The sequence below is a fragment of the Rhinopithecus bieti genome, unplaced genomic scaffold (assembly GCF_001698545.2).
Source record: "Rhinopithecus bieti isolate Rb0 unplaced genomic scaffold, ASM169854v2 scaffold_10548, whole genome shotgun sequence".
NCBI lineage: Eukaryota > Metazoa > Chordata > Mammalia > Primates > Cercopithecidae > Rhinopithecus > Rhinopithecus bieti.
In genome coordinates, this window is record NW_016806834.1 from 1669615 (window position 1) to 1676813 (window position 7199).

Consider the following 7199-nt stretch of genomic DNA (forward strand, 5'->3'; position numbering starts at 1 on the left):
TTTTTTGAGACTAAGTCTTGCTCTGTCACCCAGGCTGGAGTGCAGTGGTGTGATCTTGGCACACTGCAACCTCTGCCTCCCAGGTTCAAGCAATTCTCCTGCCTCAGCCTCCTGAGTAGCTGGGATTACAGGTGTCCGCCACCACACCTGGCTGATTTTTGTATTTTTAGTAGAGACAGGGTTTCATCATGTTGTCCAGGCTGGTCTCGAACACCTGACCTCAGGTGATCCACACGCCTCGGCCTCCCAAAGTGCTGGTATTACAGGTGTGAGCCACTGTGCCCGGCCACTTTCTAAAGCCTACAAAAGAAGCCAACATATGCCAATATGCTGAATTTTTCCTATCATTTCTTTTTCTTCTTCTTCTTCTTCTTCTTCTTCTTCTTCTTCTTCTTCTTCTTTCTTCTTTCTTCTTTTCTTCCTTTCTTCCTTTCTTCTTCTTCCTCCTCCTCCTCCTCCTCCTCCTCCTCCTTCTTCTTCTTCTTCTTTTTCTTCTTCTCCTTCCTCTTCCTCTTCTCCTTCTTCTCTTTCTTCTCCTTCTTCTCCTCCTCCTTCTTCTTCTTCTTTCTTCCTCCTCCTCCTCCTCCTCCTCCTCCCAGGTTCAAGCAATCCGCCTGTCTCCAAAAGTGCTGGGATTACAGGGGAGAGCCACTGTGCCGGGCACTATCATTTCTTCTCATACCACACTCCAGTGGGCCTGTGGTCTTACCCCAAAACAATAGGCAGCAGATATTTCAGGAATTCATAATTTCCAGTTTGGACTAGAGTCCTCATTGCCCTATCCCCACGCCCTCCATTCAGCCAATTCCACATTTTAGAGTTTGTAACTTGTACCAAATTCTGAGTCAGCCAAAATTGACTACTCTTCTTTGCAACAAAGAACCTCCTGATACAGGTCTTGCAGGCTGTGATTGTGTCACATGCTCATTCCCCAACCAGTCATTGTAGCCAGAGGGATACGAAGTTTTGACAGGCTGACCTTGGGACCGATGCCCACTCTTGAAGCTAGGGGTAAGATTGGTTCTATCTTAAGCCCAGGAGTGTCGGGGTTTCCCCATTTTAAAATCAGAGTGCTGTTACCACGAGAAGGAGGAATGGAAGCTGGAGAAAAAAAATATATACTTCCAACATCTTTTAGCTTAGCTATTCTCAACTTTCCCATATTACTATAGAGAGGACAGATTTTGTTCACATTTTCGACACATTTCCATGGACACACTCACAAAATAGTATCAGTCGCTGGTAGCTACCCATAATTCTCTCCTTCTCTCTCCCAGAAAGCATGCTGGAATGCATATACATCAACATAATATTATTATAGGGATCATCTGCTGAATCGGCTCTAATTGTTAAACATATCACTTTCAAATGTTGGTACTTTTTTATTAGTAACAAATTTCTCATGACTTACCTTGTAATTAATTGTAACACATCAAATATGTCACACCAATTGTTGTTATTCATTTGTTAGGGGAGGGATCTTATCACTGGCTTCTAGAGTACTCACTAATCATGTCTTATTCTGTTCTCTTGGTAAAATTAAGCTCCTTCTTTGAGCACACATTGCTAGGTGACAGGGAGTACTTGTAGGATAATGGGAGACGTCTACTAGGATCAAATAATGCACCAAGCAGATAAGCTATACAGAATATCAGAAATAATATATATTTTCAATTCAGAACATTCCTATTTTCCCTAATGACTCAATAATTCTGTTTTCTTTCTTCAGAAATAGTTATTGCATAATATTAACAAAGTTAATTGAGGGGGAAACTCAACATTATGGTAAAATTATCTTTTCTAGTCCCATATTCTCCTACAGTCCATGAAGGGTATTCCTCATCTCACCTCCGTGCATTTCTTGGACAGTGGGGTCAGTAAGAAGTGAGCTATTTTATTATGAAAATAATGTCTGTTATTAAATTCCTAGCACACTTGGGTAAATTAACAGAGACTAGAACTAGCATTGGTATCATCCTAAAATTCAAAATCCTCTTCTTTAAGACTAAATAAGAATAGGGCGCAGTGGCTCATGCCTGTAATCCTAGCACTTTGGGAGGCTGAAGCAGGTAGATCACCTGATGTCAGGAGTTCAAGACCAGCCTGGCCAAAATAGCAAAACCCTGTCTCTACTAAAAAAAAAAAAAAAAAAAAAAAACAAAATTAGCCAGGCCTGATAGCGTGCCTGTAATCCCAGCTACTGGGGGAGCTGAGGCAGGAGAATTGCTCGAATGTGGAGGTGGAGGTTGCAGTGAGCCAAGATTGTGCCACTGCACTCCAGCCTGGGTGACAGAAAGAGACTGTCTCTCTCACACACACACACACACGCACACGCAGACACATACACGAAGACTAAATAAGATAGAGAAACCTGAAGCAGCTGATTTTCAGGGGGCATGAAGCTAAGAGATGGTGACTTCAAAAGCTGGAGAAGGCACAACTGTAACAGGTAGGGACAAAGCTTCCTTATTTTGCTTTCATTTCTCCTTTTCCACATTATTCAGGAGATGTTTCCTTGTTTGTGATGAAAGGGAGTCAGCATTCCCAATAAGACAGTGTTGCACAGCATTCTGGATAAGACTTAGTTGTTGTGCAACTCTTGTACAAAACATTTGCCTTGTTTTTTTGTTTTTAATTGCTACCAAAATAAATTTGCAACAAGTGTGCCCTATTTCAGGGCAATTTACTGTGCAAAAATCCAGTTTACAGCTTTGGAATGTCACAGGACGATGTTTAAGTTTATAAAATACCTTAAGTGATACAAGAATAGATTATCTAATGACATGTTCCCCTAATGTATTCAAACACTGTATGTGTTTACAGACTTTTACATACCAGGGGGAGATTCAGAGAGAAACATAAGGCTTAAAGCCTCAGAAGCCACTGCCAAATCATGATGAACCAAAAATGAAGACAAACCATATAGAATATTATAATTAGCAAAAGTTAATTCAACAAATGTTTATTGATTATTATATAAATATGTGTTAAGCCACAGTGCAATACAAAGATGAGTAAGACAAGATCCTGTGTTTTCAAGTTAGCTAGTGAGATAAAACTATCTTATGTGCTACAAATACAGAATCAGAATTTCGTGGTACAATTTGTGTCATGAAAGCGTAGCTGTAGGGAAGAGAAGTTGGGGTAGTTAGAGAAGGCTCTGTGAGGAGCAGTACTCGAAGTGGATCTTGCAGAACAAAGAGGCTAAGGAATGGAGAGAGCCATTCTAGAAAGGAGACAAGAATGATTGGGCAACTGGGGAGGTCCATGGGACCAGCATGGCTACAGCAGAGGCTGAGTTTTCAAAATCTGGGGTTTTGTTTGTTTGTTTGTTTTTGTTGTTGTTTTTTGAGACTAGTCTCGCTCTGTCACCCAGTCTGTAGTGCAGTGGTGCGATCTCGGCTCACTGTAATCTCCGCCTGCTGGATTCAAGCGATTCTCGTGCCTCAGCCTCCCAAGTAGCTGGGACTACAGATGAGGCACTAATTTTTGTATTTTTAGTAGAAACGTGGTTTCACCATGTTGGCCAGACTTGTCTCAAACTCCTGGCCTCAAGTGATCCACCAGCATCGGCCTCCCAAAGTGCTGGGGTTACAGGCATGAGCCATCAGATTGCCTGAGCTCAGGAGTTCAACACCAGCCTGGGCAACACGGTGAAACCCTGTCTCCACTAAACTACCAAAAATTGGCATGGAGACGTGTGCCTGTAATCCCAGCTACTCAGGAGGCTGAGGCAGAAGAATTGCTTGAACCCAGGAGGTAGAGTTTGGAGTGAGCTGAGATGGCACCACTGCACTCCAGCATGGGCAACAGAGCGAGACTCCCTCTTTAAAACAAAACAAAACAAAACAAATTGAGTAAAATGCTCAGGAAAGGGGGCCAGAGCATGGGGAAACAGCCTTGGAAGGCAGGGTCCAGGACTTCATGCAGCAGGCAACAGAGAACATTTCTAGAAAACGGCATGATAAAAATGTGTTTTAGGAGCACAGTTTGGCAGTGATGTGCAGGATGAGATTACACAACAGACTGGATTGAAGGTGCTGAAATAATTTAAATCATCAGAAAATACTTATTTAGTGTCTGCTTACCATCGCATCATATGCTGTGGAGGACACAAAGAAGAGTAGGGCCTACAGGGACCCTGTACTTTATGGGCTAACAGGTAGTTACATAAGGCAAAAATACAAATAGTTATCACAATAGGCAGAAAATTAAGAGGATGGTTTTTCTGCACTCAGTCTATGTGTCTGCCACAAGGAGCCTCAAAGCCTCAAAGCTTGGTAGAAGCTCAAAAAGTGACATCAAGTTGGGGATAAAGAAAGTCTTTTTTGTTTGTTTGTTTTTGAGACGGAGTTTCACGCTTTTGCCCAGGCTGGAGTGCAATGCGTGATCTCGGCTCACTGCAACCTCCGCCTCCCGGGTTCAAGCAATTCTCCCACCTCAGCCTCCAGAGTAGGTGGGATTACAGGCATGCACCACCACACCTGGCTAATTTTGTATTTTTAGTAGAGACGGAGTTTCGCCATGTTGGTCAGGCTGGTCTTGAACTCCTGACCTCAGGTGATCCACCTGCGTCAGCCTCCCAAAGTGCTGGGATTACTGGTGTGAGCCACCATGCCTGGCCAAGAAAGGCTTTTTGTAAGAGCTATTTTCAGAAATGGTCCATGAAGGAGGAGCAGAATTTCAAGAGGCAGAAATGAGAAAAAGAAGTTCCAGAAAGAGGGAGGCAACACGATAATTTTAGGAATGCACTACTTTAAAAACAAGGTTGGTTCTCTTCTAGGTCAGTGGACAGTTCTGTCCTCTTAAACAAGTTAGCCTCTCAGAACTTTAACTTCTCCCCTGTAAAATGAGGATAATAATATCTACCTCATAGAGTTGTGAAGATTAAATAATAATGCACAAAGAGTCTAGCACACTCATTGGCATATAATTGGCATCCAACTAATGTTAGCTAGGATTATTATGATCATTAAGTGAGTCAACAGTGCAGAGGGTGACAAGCATAGATGATCTGGAAATACGAAGAAAACTAGTTGCTTGGAGTATAAGGTTCTTGTGTGAGGATAGCAAAGATGAAACTGTAAAGATAGGGCAATGCTTTTGTACAGCATCTGAAATACTGGAATAAGGATTTTGGTTCAAATTAGTAGGCAATATGGAATTATTGAAGAGTTTTGACACAGAAAATATTTTTGTTTGTTTTTATTCTTTTAGAGAGAAGGTCTTAGTCTGTCACCCAGGCTGGAGTGCAGTGGCAACCTCCTGAGCTCAAGGGATCCTCCTGCCTCAGCTTCTCAAGTAGCTGGGACTACAGGGGTATACCACTGTATCTGGCTTTTATTTTTTTGTAGAGACAGGGTCTCACTATGTTGCCCAGGCTGGTCTTGAGAACTCCTGGCTTCAAGGGATCCTCCCTCCCTTGGCCTCCTGAAGTGCTGGGATTACAGGTTGTGAGTCATAGTGCTGAAACTGGAAATAGATAATTATATTATAATATATTTTAAATATATTATTCTCTCTCTCTCTCTCTCTCTCTCTCTCTCTCTCTCTCTCTCTCTCTCCCTCTCTCTCCCTCCCCCTCCCTCCCTCCCTCCCTCTTTCTCTGTATCTACCTCTATATCTTTTGAGATGGAGTCTCATTCTGTCACCCAGGCTGGAATGCAGTGACATGATCACAACTCACTGCAGCCTTGACTTCCTGGGCTCAAACAATCCTCCTACCTCAGCCTCCTGAGTAGCTGGGACCACAGGCACATGCTACCACACCCAACTAAATTTTGTATTTTTTGTAGAGATGGGACCTCGCCATGTCACCCAGGCTGGTCATAAACTCCTGGGCTCAAGCAATCCTCCCGCCTCAGCCTCCCAAAGTGCTGGGATTACAGGCACGAGCCACTGCACCTGGCCAAAACAGGAAATCTTTTGATCAAAACTCTGCTTTTGGAGAAGCGATGAGGGCTTAGACCTGAGTAGTCTAATACAGTAGCCATTAACTGCAAGAAGCTATTGAGCACTTGAGATGTGACACTGAAAAGTTCAAATTGAGATGTGCTATAAGTATAAAATACAAAACTGGATTTTTTTTTTTTTTTTTCTGAAACAGGTTTTTATTAAATGGCAAAGCAGAATTGCGGCACAATTTAAATGCCTGTAAATGAGGTCACAAAAGGGATGCAAAATGTTTCCAGTTTGAATATTATAATTCATACAGGTAAAGTCATTCATCAACTCTTACACCAATATATAAGATTATTCCATGATTAAAAGTAGCCCAAATCTAATAACCATAGGCTATATTAGTGGATCTCTTTTCCTATTATAAGATTTTAGCATTACTTCTGACACTGATTTCTTTACCAAATGGAACCTACAAATTTTTAAAATTTGAGGCCAGGCTGGGCGTGGTGACTCACGCCTGTAATCCCAGCACTTTGGGAGGCCACAATGGGCAGATCACTTGAGGCTAGGAGTTTGAGACCAGTCTGGGCCACGTGATGAAACCCCATCTCTACAGAAAATAAAAAAATTAACCAGGTGTGTTGGCACCTGCCTTTAGTCCCAGCTACTAGGGAAGGTAAGGTGGGAGAATTGCTTGAGCCTGGAGGCAGAAGTTGCAGTGAGCCGAGATTGTGCCACTGCACTCCAGCCTGGATGACAGAGGAAGACCCTGTCTCAAAAAATAAATAAAATAAAATTTGTTAAAGGATAACAAGAAAGGATGACTACAAATTAAGTAGTTGAGTTTACAGAAAGTTCTGAGAGAACAAGTAAGATAAAATAATGAGCAAGATTGTCAATAAGCGTATACGTGAAAGGCTCCTATTTCATTCACAATTCTAATAATACTGCACTGCAAAGAAATTTTGCAAAAGTTGATTTGCTGGGTACAAATAAATCTAGAGACCAAAGTCTTTGTAACTGTTTTCTTCCAGATGTGGCTTACATAAGGTAGTCAAACTTAATCCACTTTCACATATATTTCCTAAAAGATCTGCTCTGTGCCAGAGATAACAAAATCTGGAGTGAAAATATTTCCAGTTCGTTGCTACTGTTTACCAAGTACTTTTTCACCCTATTTCTATTTTTCCTCCAAATTTTCTATTTTAAACATACACATGACCAACTTATCTTTCCAGATAAGAGGAAGTGAGTTACTTTGTGCAAAAACAAATTTTTTTTTTTTTTTTTTTTTTTTT